Source organism: Athene cunicularia, unplaced genomic scaffold (genome assembly GCF_003259725.1).
Source record: "Athene cunicularia isolate RWA unplaced genomic scaffold, athCun1 SCF_1, whole genome shotgun sequence".
Classification (NCBI taxonomy): Eukaryota; Metazoa; Chordata; class Aves; order Strigiformes; family Strigidae; genus Athene; species Athene cunicularia.
The window spans coordinates 1,233,893-1,250,674 of record NW_020799155.1 but is presented as its reverse complement, the minus strand read 5'-3'; positions in this window follow the sequence as shown (position 1 = coordinate 1,250,674).

The window sequence follows — 16,782 nt, the reverse complement described above, 5'->3', positions numbered from 1 at the left end:
TAATATCCACTCTACTGCTATAATTATTACTGCAATGTTTACCATCTGGGGAAATGGAAAAATACAGGACAAAAGCTATCAGCAAACAAAATTTACACTAAAATAAAATTACACCTCAATATCCATTTCTGCACAACAAGAAAGTCAGGCTTTCAATAGGGAACCTGAGGAATCAGGGCCACACACCTATAATTCCTGTGATTCTAGAGCCTGTAGAAATCTAGGGGTACATTACCTCTTGGTTCAGAAGTCTTGGTGTTACTGGTTGGTGCTTTAGGAGAAACTGGTTCCTTGAATCTGCACAATGCCCTGGGGCATTTGGGCCTCACAAATCTGCAAATAAGTGTTATGGAGAAATGACATCTCTCCATGGCCGTTGTCACTCCCACCACTCTTAGATGTTGAACAACAACCAGTCTTGTCGTTCTTAGGACGTGCTCTGAGTACTCAGAGAGGTAATACTGAAGGGAACGTCCAAGCTTGACAGGTTGGGATGAGAGACCTGAGAAACAGCACCATGAACTGTGAATGGAAAGATCCGTGAGATATCTCTGTCTCACAGGTGAGTAGGGGACTTTAGCTTCCTAACTCCTTGACATACCCACTGAGAGCAGAAAACAGGCTACAATGATATAACTGTAATTATCAACAGATACCTACATGGTTCATTCCCGTCTGCCTAACAACTTCAGAGATGAGGTCAGGGAGGAAAATTACCATCTGTGCTCTGGGAAAGAAAGAACTGTGATCTGCTAAAAGTGTACCTGACTGAGGGAAGGACCAGAGAGAACAGTCCTGGTCAAGGAATCACCAAGACAAACTCATGAAAAATCACAGTTATCTATGGAAATGTCATTACAAGTGTCTACCAAAGAGCCTTCATTTCTAGATACTGTCACAGCATCAGCAGTCAGGATTTCCACCATTGCTCTACTTCTAACCTTTGTTACACTAAGAGAAAAAAGCAGATTTTTTTTCAGAAGATAATTTCTTCTAGTGATATGCAGTGCAGAAGGGAGAGGATTAAGGAAAATAAGAAACTGTTGATAGACATCAGAAGTACTGATCAGCACCTAACTACATAAATAAAAGATCATTTACTGTAAATGATGGTCTTTGATCTTTGAGTCAAATTCAACAATGGTGTAACATCAATAATTGACCCTAAGGATTTGTTTGGCTTTTATTTCTTAAATGTTCTCATCTTATTTCTGGAAAAAAGATGTGATAACAGATTTGCAATGTGCCTGACCTACATTCTTCAAGTTTATAATGGCCCAGCCTAGCCCGCATTCACATTCCAGTGTCTCCTCCTGAATAAACCCAAGCACCTTCCAGATGTGGTTGATATACTGATTATACTTCTGCACTGCAAAATCAAGATTTCTTAATCACAAGCATTAGTTTTTATTTAATTTAGGATTTTGCCTTCCAGTAAACTCATCTTTTCGTAATGACAAAGCCAGTTCTACAACATGCAAACTAGAAGCCCTTTGAGGTTGATTTCCTGCCAGTATGGGAGGAGTCAATCACCACTGCATTAGTATCAGTAGAAGATATGGGTTGTGAGGCTTGCAGGCCACCATCGAGCCAAAGAAAGGGAGGAGGGAGAAACACAAACTTGAAATTTTCCAAGTTAATCCTTCATTATATCCTGGTTTATCTGTTTTATCTTTCAGATTCAAAACTCCATGGGATACAATTATGTCTACATTTTAGGATTTGTGTCACAGTATTGTCACAAGAATTATAATTCAGCACTGATGAAACAATGCCAGCTATGAAGACTTTATCTGGAGACAGAAAGAAGAATATTTTTTTAATGTAACAGCACCCGTTTTAATGTGATTTAAGGTAAAATTCAGCTCCCCTTACAGTCAAGCCTTTAGAAAATTTGTTAGCTATTCATAGGACTGATATTTTAAATTTGTTTCTCTCATTATTCATGCAGGAGGTTGAATGATATTTAAAAATGGGTTAATACAGTTTTTGCTAATATGTCTAAAAACATAACCTGTTTTCCCAGGCTACATAGACGCTTATTGCAACACTGCATTTTAAGCTGCATTCCACTGCTTGGAAAAGATGTACTTAGTCCTTTGGAAAAGATCTCTGAGAGGTTAGAAATTAAAAAATGCTAGCCTCATCAATTTTCAGAGCCAGTACGTTTCCCTTTACTTGGTCGTTGCCAAGAACTTTTATCCACTAAGAATATACACACTTACATATATTCGGTTCACTTGCACAGATATATACATTTCGAGATTGCCAGTAATTACTGTATTGCAGAATGACTTACACAAAATACTACCAAACTGATCCCTGAGATCCTACAAGACCATCCGTATAAATGGAAGCTAACATACTGTTATGCAAACTTTGTTGGTTTAACGGGCTACTGAAGGGGGAAAAAAGATTAAAATCTTTCTAAAATTATAAAAAAAATAATTTGACACACGATGTAAATTTGACAGCCCTTACTCTGATGTACTTCTCTTTATGGCATGACCCTTGCTTACATGTCAACCAAAGATGATTCTGGTGATAAAATATTGTGATAATATCTTTCTTTCTAATACCTGGACATTAATTGTATTCTTTAGGTTCACATTCAAATATATTTTCAATTAGGGTTTGTTTTTCCTTTTGTATCCCTCAGACTTTCTTTAAGCCCTTTCTGTTGTACTTTGCTAAGTGAGCTTCACAAAGATTTCTGATAATAACCTTTATCAAATGAATTGCTTTCACTTCTCTACTGGTTGTCCCCTCCCACCTTGCTATGAGAAGCTTTTTATAGTTATTCCCATTGCTGTGTCTGACACAATTGAAGTATATGTTCATGGCTGCTTGGGTCTGAAAATAGAGTCTACCTTTCTCTAGCAGTGTTGCTAACATTAGCACTCTTCTTTTTCTCTAACCAGAAGGCACACAAGGATATTTGCCAGCACTACATTTCACATTATCCAATTTTCTTCCTTTCAACAACATTAACTTCTTGTAATTCAAATTCACAAGGCCCTGTGGGAAAAGCAAGCCTTTTGTCAGACATTTTGAGATGTCATGTTTTTATTTTTGCTCTAATTTTTCTAAGGGAAACTAGCTGAACATGCTGTTCCCAGTTTTTCCCCACTTTCTTTGGAACGTTCTCCTTGGCTGGCCACATGTGATTCCGAGCTAGCTGATTCTGCTATTCACAGTGATTGTTTGCTTGCCTTCTACTTCTCTTTAGAATAACTCATTTGAATTTTGTTTTTACCACATTTGGTGATGGCTTCTTGCTATCTGATTTTATGGACTCAAGTGTTGGTTGAATGGTGCCAGTGACTGACAGAAAGACTAGCATGCCATTTTAATTTCATTACTTGCCCCCTTGTCAGCTGCCGATAGTGGAGTCTTGTGATGAGCTCTGTGAGACGCTGGAGATTGTGCCTGCCAGTGTTTTTCCATGGACAGTACTGAACACAGCTTACTTCAGATCTGTTTGGGAAACTTCCCCTTAAAAGTGTCCCCAGCCCTTTTCGGTGACACATTTGAGTTCACAGCAGGCACTGGATTGTACCTAGGGATGATAGTTTGGGTTCTGATGTTCACCTCACTATATTCTGGATACATTTCGCTGTGCTGAACAGAAATTATTTGCATGCAGTATCAAGGAAATCATACGGTTATTACAACTCCTCTGCATGTATCTCCTCAGGGAGCACAACTCCTTTCATCCAGCCAGTTAGCCGATTCCCAGACACCTACACAGCCAGCGACACAGGACCAGGAGAGATCAATATTTTCTTTACCAATTGCTTTTCACAACAAACTTTCTGGTATATTCTCTCTGCCTAGTGCTTTCCCAGGCTCCCCTTTCAGAAGAGAAGATACCACTTCCTCCTGTCAGTTTGGTGGCTCACAGGGCTGGTTCCAGCTGTGCTTCTGCCAGGGACCGAGCCACGACAAAACATCCGTGTGATCCGCAGTGGGCACTTTGTGTCAGGCAGTTCTAACAGCAGGCTCACAACTCCCATACCTCCTTTCTTCCTTCAAGAAATGGGCGTCTGGCCTTCAGATCCATGCGTTCTCTTCTGAACTCCTATACTACGACAGAGGTAGTCAAGATGACGTCTCTACAGTATTTCCAAATCTCCCAATAAGATTTTAACACCAGGTGAGTTCTTACCCAAAATATAGCATGATTTCCAGTTGGGTGTGATTAAAAAAAAGCTTTTTCTTTTTCTTTTTCTTTTTCTTTTTCTTTTTCGTGTTTTTGTTCTTGTGGTAGTCCTCTGCGTATCTACTAATTAAAAAGAAGAAACTCTCACTATTCCATACAGCTCTTCTCTTGTACATCTATACATCTAACATCTATAAATATAACCTTCCCTCACACAGAAATTTCATATTGCATATGATAACATTAATTATTTGTTCGCACAAGTTTAGAACAGTCCATATTTCATGCAGATGTCACTACATTTTCCCACCTCACGTTTGGGGCACTGTCTTAACACAACCGGTAGCATTGCTGCGTGCCTTCCACAGTATACTTTGGAATGCGTGTCCCTTGCAGGGAGAAAGTCTCATCACCCAGTGACACACGTGGATTATTTAATTCTTGGGAATTTGCTTTAGTTTATTTTGTCCCAATGGAAAAAAAAAAAAAAAACAACGCAGTTTGTGGATGCCACTGTGTAAGTCACCTGTCCATCGACAGAGAGAAGGGACAATTCTTCTATCTTCAATAATCTTCTTCAGGATGCTACTTGAGGTAGTCTCATCCTCTCAATGTGATAGCCAGCTCATTTGATCACTCTCTTGGGAAACTTTAAGAGTACAAAACCACATTTCCATTTTTTTCCTCTGGAAAATTGATTTTAAAATAGTGTGTTGCCACATACCATAGATGCCAGTTTCTAACAGCTTTATTGCATATGCATTACACTGTTTACTACTTGAACACAGATCTCATCTGGAATGATGTATACTTCGAATCATATATATTTGAAATGCTGACTATTACTCAAAGTCATCAGAAATTTGTCTCTTTGGCTAATATAATGAGGTTTCTACTAGAAGGGGCTGAGTGACCCCAGTTTAAGGTGTGCCAAGAAACACTTCTCTGTCTCTGTAGGCCCTGTGCCTGACTGCTCCAGAGGAGAAGCAGAGATGTGAACTTCCCTTGCCATTCCCTCATGGGTCAGCCTCAGAAGCTCTCTGTGCCCCAATACGAGGTCAGAGGTGCTAAATTGCCCATCTCCATCCTGTGGCGTGAGGGGCTGTCTCTCTGCCCCCCAGATCAGCGTGGCCAAGAAACGCTCCCATTCTGTGAGGAGCACAGGCAGCATGAGAAGCAGCAGAGAAGTAAGAAGAGGGTGGACCAGTTTGGGTGGCCCTTCCTGTGGCTGTAGAGCCAGCAGGTTCACTTCACAGCTGCCCGTGCTTCCTCTCTTCCCAGAACAGAGCAGGCTTCAAAGCACAGAATAATTAACCAGAATAAGCCAAGAAATTGACTTAGTTTGCATCTGATCAGAGCATTTCCAACTGAATTTGGCATATTGATTGTCCCTTCCAGGGGAAAAAGCCCTGCAAAAATAGCCTTTCTTGCAAATACGCCATGCTTCCAGATGGCATACCCTCTGAAAAATTGGAAATGATCTTTTTCATATAGTACAAAAAGCAGATGGAAGAAATCAAAATATTTCCCACATCCTTGAGTGAGCCTGAAAGGAAAGATTTAACTGTCACCTGCTAGTCAAAGAAAGAAGAAATCAGATCTTGATCTGATTAGATCATGACTGTGCATTTATTAGCCCAGCCCTTCTGGGCAGATCTGCTAAGCACAGGGACAGAGAAGGGGTGAAACCTGGGGTCTGTCATCCTTGGAGTTCACACTGAGCCGTACCACACCATTCTGGAGGGTGCTCTGCTCCCAGGGTGAGAGCAAACAGGACTCCCTAGGCGGATAGCACAGCACAGCCACGAACACTGTGATGCAGATGCAGAGAGTGAGGCACTGGCTGTTCATGAGGGCAAACAGCAGAGTAAAGATGAAATGGGGCAGATGAACAAGTGAGGGGTTAATATGCGGTTAGGAAAACAAAACCGATGAGAGAAAAGAGGAAGACAAAGGGAAGGGTAAAAGATGGCACCAGAAGGAAATTTACTGCACAGAGAATAAAAAGAGAAAGTTGGACCCCTGGATCCAGAACTTCTTTTCATAGCCCTAGGAAAATGAGGAAAGTCAATATGAATATAAGAGCAGTGAACTGAAAATCGAACAAAGGAAGATAATGATAGTCATGCAGATATTTTAGGGAACCCTCTGAAGTCTTTGAAATATTGACAATGAGCAAAGATACATTAAGTGATAACTATTTCGAACACATAGGCAGAAATCTTTCTTTTCGATAACCATCCTGTTCATTCGTTGAAAAATCCCAGAAAGCAGAAAGTCTTTCTAGATAGTTTCTTATAGCTCACAGATAGGTATTAATTGAAGAGGAAATTAATACCTTGTAAAGAAGTCTTAAGTTTTACTTTCTGAAGGGTCAGTTGTCTTTGAAATGAATTAAAGAAGTTGGAGTATCCAGAGTTCAAGCTGAATGCCATACACTTACTCTTCAGCCCCAGAGTGAGAGGAAAAAATATGTTTAGTTTTTGTTTCCTTTGCCTTTTCTGTAAGAGGTTCAGGGAACACACCATAACTTCCCTTGGTGAAATGTTGCCTCTGCCATTTCACCAAGGGGACAAGAGTACACAGACGATCTTTCTCTTCTAGGGAAGGGGTTTATTTTGGGGTTAAGGGAGACAGCTACTGGAAAAGAATCCTATTTAATAACGAAACAAAGCAATTCATTTGGCAGAGCAGACAAAAAAGGCCTGACAAAGGAGTAGTAATAGCGTTAACCTCAGGCTGTGTGTGGTCCACAGATGAAGTGTTTTGAAAGCCATGGTTTGCCTGTCCTCACTGAGCAGAGAGAGAGAGAGTAAAAAAACAAAACCCCTGTGTCATTGCTGCCTGTGAATTTTTTCTCTTGTTACAGGAAAGGCAAAGGAAACCGTCAGGCTTACTCTCCGCTTGAGTTTGAACATCCTATTCTTGTGGTCATGGCAAAAACTAAGCAGTGGTTTGGGCTTCCAATAGACCCCACCCCAAGTTCTAGATTTCACCGAGAATACCCTGAGTTTAACCACTTTGTTCCTTAAATCATTGTTTTTCAAGGGAAATTTAATTTAAAAGATGTATTTATAACTGAGTGAAATCCTACGCTATGCAAACAAAATTATTATTGTTTGAAATAATTCCCGTCTTGTTGGGACTATGTCCAGAAGTCATGTTTTGTCAGAGCCAAGCTGCAATGGAGCGACCGGTACTCTCTTCCAAACCTAGTAATACATGGCTTCAAGGGCCAAATCCTGCCTTCAGCTCCACCACTGTACATTCAAAGCTACTCCACTGACTTCACATTTGGCCCTATATGTGGAAAACAAGATTTCACCTCCTTGTCATGTTTTGCTCAATTTCTTCTTGGATTACTCTTTGTCCATTTTGCTCTCAGATTTGAAAACAAGAATTTAATCCAGCCAGTAGATTAACTCAAGCAATAAAGAGTCCATGTAATGTGGGCCAGAAACCAGTAGAATCTGGAATGTGCTGGTGCCTGGAACTGAGGTCCAAAGGCATAAAATATCTTTTGCTCTGGCTGACGGTAAGCTGCCTCCTATTATTCTTGTATTTTTGAGGGAGAGCAGTCTAGTTCATGCTATTGCATGAACTAAAATATATTTTAATTAATTCCGAACACCAGGGACTGTCAGTTTTAAGGATCTTATTTCATCGTGTTTTTCAGTAAATTGTTACTATGATTGATTCTGCCTTAGGAGCCAAACTGAGCCTGGCCCTTATGTGTGTGAGGGCAATGAGGAGGAGGAAGGAGGCTAAGTTGTCAGCCTTTCCCCTCACACAGCTCACACAGAAGAGAAAATTTCAGTCTGTGCCTTCTTCCCTTTCCTCCCTATTATGAAAAAGGAGACCAAAAAAAACAGGTGGGAAAATATTTTTGCTAACTTGAAGTATTCCAAAATCATGAGACTGGTTGAATGATAAACTGTAGGTCCATATCGGACTTGGGATTCATCTTTCCAAACTTTTGTCTGCAACCAGGAAATCTCAGACCTTTTTAGAGAAGAGTGGAAGCTGGGGCTCTCACATGTCCCCATGTTGACATGTCTCTGGAAGCACAGGCTGTGTAAGAACACAGAAGTATGAGATTAGGCAACAAACACTGTTTTTCAGCTCCACGCTCATTACTGGAACCAGCCAGACTTGCATGTGCAGGGAAAGAAACACAAAATAATCCTGTCCCGGAAAAGTCATTCCTTCCCTATGCGTGTGAATTCAGAAACCTATGACATGATTTATTGTTTCCTTAATGGAAATTAAAACTATCGAATATGTTATTACAAACATTTCTTACAGGCAATAACATTAGAGCTGCAGAAGCAACTGCAAAGGATTATCAGTGGTCAGCATATTTAGGCTTTGGGAACTAGCTAAACAAAATATGTTTTCATATGAACACATTGCCTGAAGGTTCACACCCTAACTTTGGTTTCTATTGAAAGTGTAGATATGTTTGATCAAAAATTTAGCAAGGCTGCCTTCCCATCTCAGAAACATACTCCTCTCCATTAACCACATTCCCATCTGCTATTTATTCTGTCCTTGATTTTTTTTCTGTCCTCTAAAGTTTTGGTTTGCTTTATATAATTTCTCGGGGTTGTGTGTGAAGGAGTTTCTATTTATTGTTGGGTTTATTATTCCTATTTCGTTAGGTACACCTTTGCAGGGATCGGGGATGCTGAGCAGAAGGAGGGGGGTGGGAAGCAAATGGCAAAGTAGTTGGTTGCTTTGCAACTCTTCCTACAGCAGAATCTGTACTGCCTCTTCCCACCTCTTATCAAGAAATAGGAATCAAAGAAGTTTATCATACCCCAAAGCAGATGTCTTGAGCAACACATTGTTACAAGCTACTGCTCTGGATTTTGTGTAATGTAGAAGTCACTGAACATTACCTTCCTCCCATAGCTTCTTATAGCAAAGCATTCATGTATAAACAGCTGATGAAAGAAATAGAAAACCTTTGGGAAAAGAAAACTGCAGATCACCCTGTTTTATGATCACTGCAGAATCCCAGGTTGTTTGACTAAAAACTTTTATTATTATTAAAGCATTTTCTGCTGAGATTTTCTTTACAACAATACTGCTTGTCATTGCCATCACTTGCTCTTTCTCACAGAAGAGTCAAGGGCTCAAGGGAGTCCATTTCTCTGTGATCTCCTACAGCCTTTTTTGCTCACCGGGACGTGCAAGAGTGCAGCCATGCACAGGGCAGGCCTGGGGCTGCTCTGCATAAAGGCAGCTGGGCTTCAGGTTAGCCTGGGGAGAGGAGATAGACTGATCTGCTCCTGTTCCCCAGGTTGGATGGGGAGGAGGTCCATTGTGTTTCAGTAAATTCACATGGGGAGAATATACCTAAAAAGCTCATACAAAGCTTACCACTATGCAATTTTTGAAGTGAGAAGCAGGTAATGTTAGTAGCAGAGAAATGTCAGGTAGTGCTTTAGAAGGGATTGCTACTTCTTCGGTTGTGTTTTAAATACATATAATTAACAAAATTCCTAAATGTATTGCTGATAGTAAGGTCTCTAGTACAGATGGTCTGAGATAGTCTCAATCGGTCTTCTATCAGGAACATTTGCTAATTACTTTGCATTGTTGCACTAAGCAGGAATTTCTTTGCCAGAAGGGCCTGAAAAAGACTTTCCCCTTCCCAGTAAATAAGCTCTTCCAAAGCTTTGTCCAGAAAGCAATAGGAGAAGAAAGGAACTGTGAAGCCCTGAGATACTGGATAGTACATTTCAGGAAGAAACAAGCCAGCATTATTTTTTCATTTCCAATACTGGTCTCAGATAAAGACTCAGGATAGAAAATTACACTCCAGACATTCAGTGATAAAGCTATTCAAGTTACATTTTCATTCAGTTCAAGGACCATGCCAGAAATTGTTACAGTGCTTGTCAAAAGAAATAGTCATGATCATTTAGACAAAATAATTGCCTTTGACCTTTCCTTTCCTAGTGAATAGTCTTCCTTCTGAAGAAAGCAGGCTTCCTAATGGTGGCAGTTCTCCAAAATGATATAGAAGTGCTTATTCATTAATGACGTGATTATCATTGGAAAATTCATATTAGGTTGGATTTTTGCTATTTTAAGTCAACTCCAGAAAGCCCAATCCTGATTTCTTTCACATAAAAGAACTGATGACTTGAATGAGGAAAAAAGAACCAATCTGTCTTGGCAGAGAGCAACACATCTGTTTCGTGGATACAGCACTTAGTGCTTTACCTGTGTTCAAGGTCAGGTACACTAGCAGGTAAGTCCCATCGTTCTGGTCTCCCATCCAGGGGATGTGGCTCCTGTGCAGCCCTGAGTGCCTTGTCCTCACACCGATTTGGGATGCAGTCAAGCTGTGCAATAGGAGCTGGATGATGGAAACCATTGCATACACAGATAACCTGCACGTTGTTGCCAAGCTAAGTACAATTATATAATATTGGTCTTACTTATTGCTGCCATGCCATTTGTTATTAAGACCTGATCTGTCCTGGTCTTAAGACCAGTACGAATATCACGACAGGACATGTCTGGCCAGTGCAGCTTGGATCTTGATGTACGGTGTATTGCTAAACGTGGTGGGGTTAAAGATGAAATAGATGTACTTTTCACAGCAAGAACCAAATGCTACTTTAGTCCAGCAGGTGTTATTACTGCTTGAGTTATTCCTACGTCTAGAAGCCTTGTCACATCCCTAACTAGGGCATTGCTGAGCTACCTGCAGTTCAAATGACCATGAATCAGTGGTCTAAACAGCGGGTCTAGATCACAAGTACAAACTGACTTCACCGCCACTGCATCAGTGGAACACAAGGTAAAATTTTGCCTGTGAGTGGAGGCAGCTCCTTTAGAGGCAGCTAGGTCAGACGGCCGTTCCTAGCCCTGCTCTTTCCCCGTTGCAAGTGGCGGGAGTATCTAGAGCTGAGGGAAGGTGCAACTGAATCCTCCTTTTGCCCTGGAAATCTTGGCTCCTGGATGTTCTCGTGTTTCTGACACAGTTTGTTCACCCTAGAGCTCAGAGGACAGATTTGCAGCCTCCTAGATCTATCTGATTCCTCACAAAGATGTTTCTCCTCTGGTGTTTTCCCCAGATTTGAGTCTTGTGAAACCCTCTGCCGACAGGGATGTGCACTGTGTGTAAATGCGCTGCCGGTGTGCATGCCAAAGTCTGTATGATCAGTGGTAATGATATTCATTTTTAAGCCTTCTGCTGAAGAAACAGTCTGATACAGTGTTAATTTTTTTTATACGGAGAGAGCTAGAGAGTGTTATCACCCACTCTGCCAATATGTAATTCATTCTGTCTTGGAAAGGAAAAGAAGAGCTGATGCAACTTGAAGTTGGTTATGAGCTTCACAAGCGCTTTATAACATACCGTGGTAGAACAACTTATTACATGGCATGTGATAGAGTTTAATGCCAGCTTTAGACAATGATTATAGCTAATGAGATAATCTTGAGCAGCACTTCAGACTTGGCTTACTGTTTGGGAAGATCAGTGATGACAGATATCTGAGTCTGCCATGATACTAAATCATTATTACTATCATTAAGCTCATGGTACAACTCGGATAACATGGAATCAGTGGGATCCAAAGGCTGTGTGAGGGACTGCCTGCCTTTGCTTCCTGTTCTCACTGGGGTTGGTGGATCCATCCTGGGAACTTCACCTTTACAGTGAAGGCTGTAGTGAAAGCTGCCCTGGAGCACCTCCAGCTCCCCACAACCTCTGCAGAAGACAGCTCTGTGTCACAGGCCAGCCTCTTCTTTCATCAACTTGCCTCCTAGGTCCTATATGCCACAGTAGACTTCAGGGTGCAGGGCATTCATGGGAACAGAGGGAGGAGACATGAAATTTGAATGAAAAAGCAGCACAACCTCTATTCTGCCTGCATGAGCCGAGAGGCTATGTGGTTACCACTGCCTTACCTCTCTACCGAAGGATCTGTAAGTGACACAAAGCAATGCAGAACAGTGCATAAAGCTACTACTGTGAGTACTGACATGCTGCAATAGTACTCGCACTTGATCATTTCACTATCATTTGGTATCATGCACACTTACAATTTTGATTGTATGGTATATTCACCACCACTGAGGAAACATCATTACAGTGTATATCCCTCCCCTCCCATAAGTTGCACTGCTGCATCAGCAGTAGTTGGTCTTTATGTCTGTAACAATATGCCCACAAAGGCTTTACAAACCTTTATTAATAGTTTCAGTGTATGAGAAAAACATAAACAAAAAGTATTGATTATTTCAGTCCTCTAAGCTCATTATACCTGCGGATACTGAAAATGCTTTTAAACCCCAGGAGATTATACAGGACAAAACTCCTTCCGTAATGCTCTGGAAGATGACGGGAATATGGTTAGGATTAAACTCACACGTGCACCTTGGTGGTGTTCCATACAGTTGCTATGACTTATAAATCAAAGTGATATTTGCTGTACTGCATTTCTTAGAAAGCTGCTGATGTTCTAAACTGTGTTGTTTCACCAAAGTTACGTTGCTGATTCCCGTGACAGGCGTTCCTGATGCGGGAGGTCTGCCTTGGTTGATGAGGGTTTATGAAAACTACCAGCGTCAGAAGTTGCGCTGTAGTTATATCATATGTATGCATAGCCCTGCACTCTGCAGAAAGGCATGCCAAGCTACTTACTGTTTATCAGTTCCCTATCTACGGGTAAGCTAGGAGAGCTGCTCTTCTTATCTTACCGAGCCCATGTTTCTGGAGCTGAAGGTCACAAATTCCAAAAAGCTAGATCACAACGAGCCTGTATTTGTATCTGTGGCCTCTTACCAATGGCATCTCCTGTTTAAACTGAATTCCTGTCAGCGTATATATACTGCCTTGAAGTGAAAAACGTTTTCACCTCACATGGAAAAGATATGTACAGCAACTGAAGTGTTACATGGTTACTTGCTGCTTCCCAGTTACTGAGCCTTCCACCTTTTCCATGCCAGTTACACTGCAGCAAGTGAGAAAGGTCCATTTAACAACTGTCATATATGACATTTATTACGGACTGCAGCTGTTGACAGTTATGCAACTGAGATGAAATGCATCCCCATAAAAAGCACAAGGACGAGGCCTGTGCCACCACATAGAGTCTGTCTAAATCCTCAAAATAGACTCAGGTACACCACTCAGCAACTGGGACTCAAGTGGATGCCTGCGATCCGAGACATTTCATCATGTTCCATAATATTTTTAACGTATGACCCACCTACCCCAAGCAATTTCACTTCCCCATCTCTGGTGCTGTCTAGGCACTTTGACTAGGAAACAGCAAATGCAGCATGTTTCTTGTTTTGCTGTTTTCCCTCAGAGAAACTTAGGAAACTGCACTTTTTAAATGCTGAGTTATGGCTTGTTTAGATCAAATACTAACTTTCCACCATGATATGGTCTCTTATTTAAATTTACACTTTCTTTTTATGCAGCTTTGAAGAGCATTCCTCCCTCAGTTTCCACCCTCAGTTTATATGGTACAAAATGACCTCAATTCCCACTAGCTTCAGCAATTTGCAGGTTTGGGGTTTTTTTTGTTTTTTTTTTTTTTTAATATGCTGAGATTTTGGCAGGGCCTTCGTGGAAACAGCAGTACAGATGTATGGTCATGTAAGAGCAGATTTATTGTTGCACGTGGACTTTTTAGTGTTTTAACTTCATAACCATAACATCCCCTTGCATTTGGACTTTTCAGAGTGTGTTAAGTAGAATAAATATGTATATTTGCAAGCACATCTCTCTCGGTTGCTTATGCAGATACGAAGCTGACACAAGGAGAGCATCTGCCACTGGTAAAACTGGGCCTATGTACATGGTGTTACACACATATTCAGTGCCCAAGTCCTGCAAGGCAGAGCGTGCTCTCCCACAATACCTCACCTTATACCAGCCAAAGTCTGCCCATCTGGAGAAGTGTGACAGAGCAGCGGGTAGGTTTGGAAAGGTCAAAGACAAGATTCAACAACACTCTTAAAGTCAACAAAGCTGACCTGTAGTTCTTGGCCTAATTTTTACTTGTTGGCTGAGGTTTTTCCCAAAATATTACTATTCTAAGCATTTCAAAATCAGAGGCCATATTGTTATTGATTATTGTTTGCATGCTTGTATCAACAAGGACCGACTCTACTGAGCTGGGCAAATGCGGGCAGTGTTAGAGCAGGCATGGGAAAACTTGGCAGTAGCTTATGGGAAGAGGCTGATCTATATGCAGAACAGACACAGTTTTATAGCATATTTTCTCTCTACCGCTTCTCTGTTACACCATAATGAGCACTGCTGTCATACTAAATTCCTGCTGTGAGCCAGAAAGGGGTTGAAGCAGAAAAGCCTCCAACACAGTCCCCCAGTCCTGCGTCTGCCAGGAGGTGTAGCAAACACGAGCCCACAGGACTCTGCCCCATGGTCTTTATCTTAATACCCCTCCTGTGCCCCTGGGAGAAACGAAACTGGCTTTAATGTCTGGAAGTCCTGGAGTTAGATCTTAACACAGGGCAGAACAATACTCCCTGTCTCAAAAAATTTGCAATCTAAGACAAAAAATCCCAAGAGCAATACAAGCACTGCACTCTGCTTCATCTTACAGCTCTATTTACTTTTCCCCATCCTTACATTCCATTTTTGGTTTTTACCTTATCTTTGTCTTTGCTTGACTAGTAACATCATCCACTTGTCCTGTAGTAAATATATTTTATTTACCTGCATGCAATGTGGTTTTGTGAATGTTGTATCCAGATTACTACAGAATAAAATTAAAGCAAAATCACTGTTGCCCATTAATATCAATAGACTCTTAAATCGTTTTCTGTTATGCTTTCATGCTCTGTTTTTATTAGATATTTAAGTCGCTGTGTTCTTATTAAGATTACAGGATGTTGCAACTGATGGAAATAAGCCGTTGCAACAACTTTGACATTACTAGTCAGGAACAGTTCACATTTCATAAAGCTGTTTTATGGAAGCCATTAATTATACATTCATAAGAAAATACGAACGATATACACTTTGTATGCTTTTCAATTTTCAGCCAGAAAATTTTAGTGTAGAAGCTAGACGATTTTTAAAGGGAAGAATGTGCTATATTGAACCAAGATACTGTGTTATGCTGAAAGAGATCAACTGTATACCCAGAACAGAACAACCTCTTCTTGCGAGTGAAACCTTTTTTGAACAAAATGTGGCGGTGCAAATTTTGCTGTTTTGCAGTAAAGGGCCTAGTTCCTCCACAGAGATGGAGATGTATAAACACTGACAGACATAAAAGCGATCAAAGTCATAAAATACAGGTGAGGTTATGATACTTCTCCTCACCTTATCATGTGAAGTGATTTTAAGTCACTTTTAACCTTTGGTTAGGCTGTAGATAGGTCTTTGACAAGCCTGCACATTTGTGTAACAAATTAGACTTTAGTTTATTATCACTATTACTCTATCTGGCTTTGCTCAACTCAGATGGGATTAAGAACCCCATTTTTTACTACCATAAACTCACCAACAGCTGGGCCAGGAAGAGAGAAAAGGTACCACTGCATGTGACCAGTTGCCTTCACCCTGTGGAGCACTGGGAAGGGACACTGTGAGTGTCGGAAAGGGTATGCCAAAGCTCCTCACTTCCTGGAAAAGTCTTGGTACTGTGGAGCAAAAGTTGTGGCCTCACCATCAAAAATGAAAAGAGAAAAAGATTTTTTGTATTCTCTTGAAGGTTGTAGCTGTCCAAAAGTTTGAAAGCTTGCAGGGTTATTTTGTGTTACCTGTTGTCTCTCTCTACCCAAGCTGTCTGCAGAAAGAGGTCTTTGACCTCCTGCCTTTTTGATCACAACACTCGATTATTTCTAATTTGCTGCCTGTGTGAGGCCACAGAATTTAGTGGTGCAAACTCCATTTTTCCTTCTATGTGACTGCAGTATTGTGTACTGGGAGACTGAAGTATTACATACATGCAATAACCGATGTTTTATTCTCATGGAAAGGCTCACAACAGGTTAAGACGTGAGGGGCAAGACAGCTTTCAGAGAGCGAGCTGACTGCACAGTTGCTTGGGACCACAGGATGGTGATAGACGAGTCATTGCCCTCCACCTTCGCATGCCTGGCTCCAACCCTGCTAGGTACCTGGCCCCTTCACCCTCCCACTCGCCTCCCGCAGTTCACAACACCCCTCTCTCACAGCAAGAGAGTGAAACTTCTGTTTTTCTCTCCAGAGGGGAGTGAGCCAAGGTGCCACACTCATTTCACACCCCTGGCAAGTTGCAGCCCAAGGCATGGAGTCACAAGCACCCTGTCACGCACCCTCTCCAACACACAATCCTGGAATCGTCTAGCTGATCAGCTAAGCAACAGTTTTACTTCTTGCCATGCTGAATGACCTAGACTTTGTGGTCAAGGTGATGGCCTGATCAGTGAACTGGAGTTTTGTTTCCCTTGACCTCTACCTTGGGTTTCAGTGTCTTCAGTGAGATGGGAAAAGTTCTTAGCCAGGGGAGTCAGCCCCTTCCCATCCACAGCAATGTTTCTTGGCCTCCTGAAACTTCTCACTGAGCCTTCCCAGCCACCCTCATTCCTCATTCTTAGCATGCAGTCTACCTTTCCTGCTAGATTGGAGG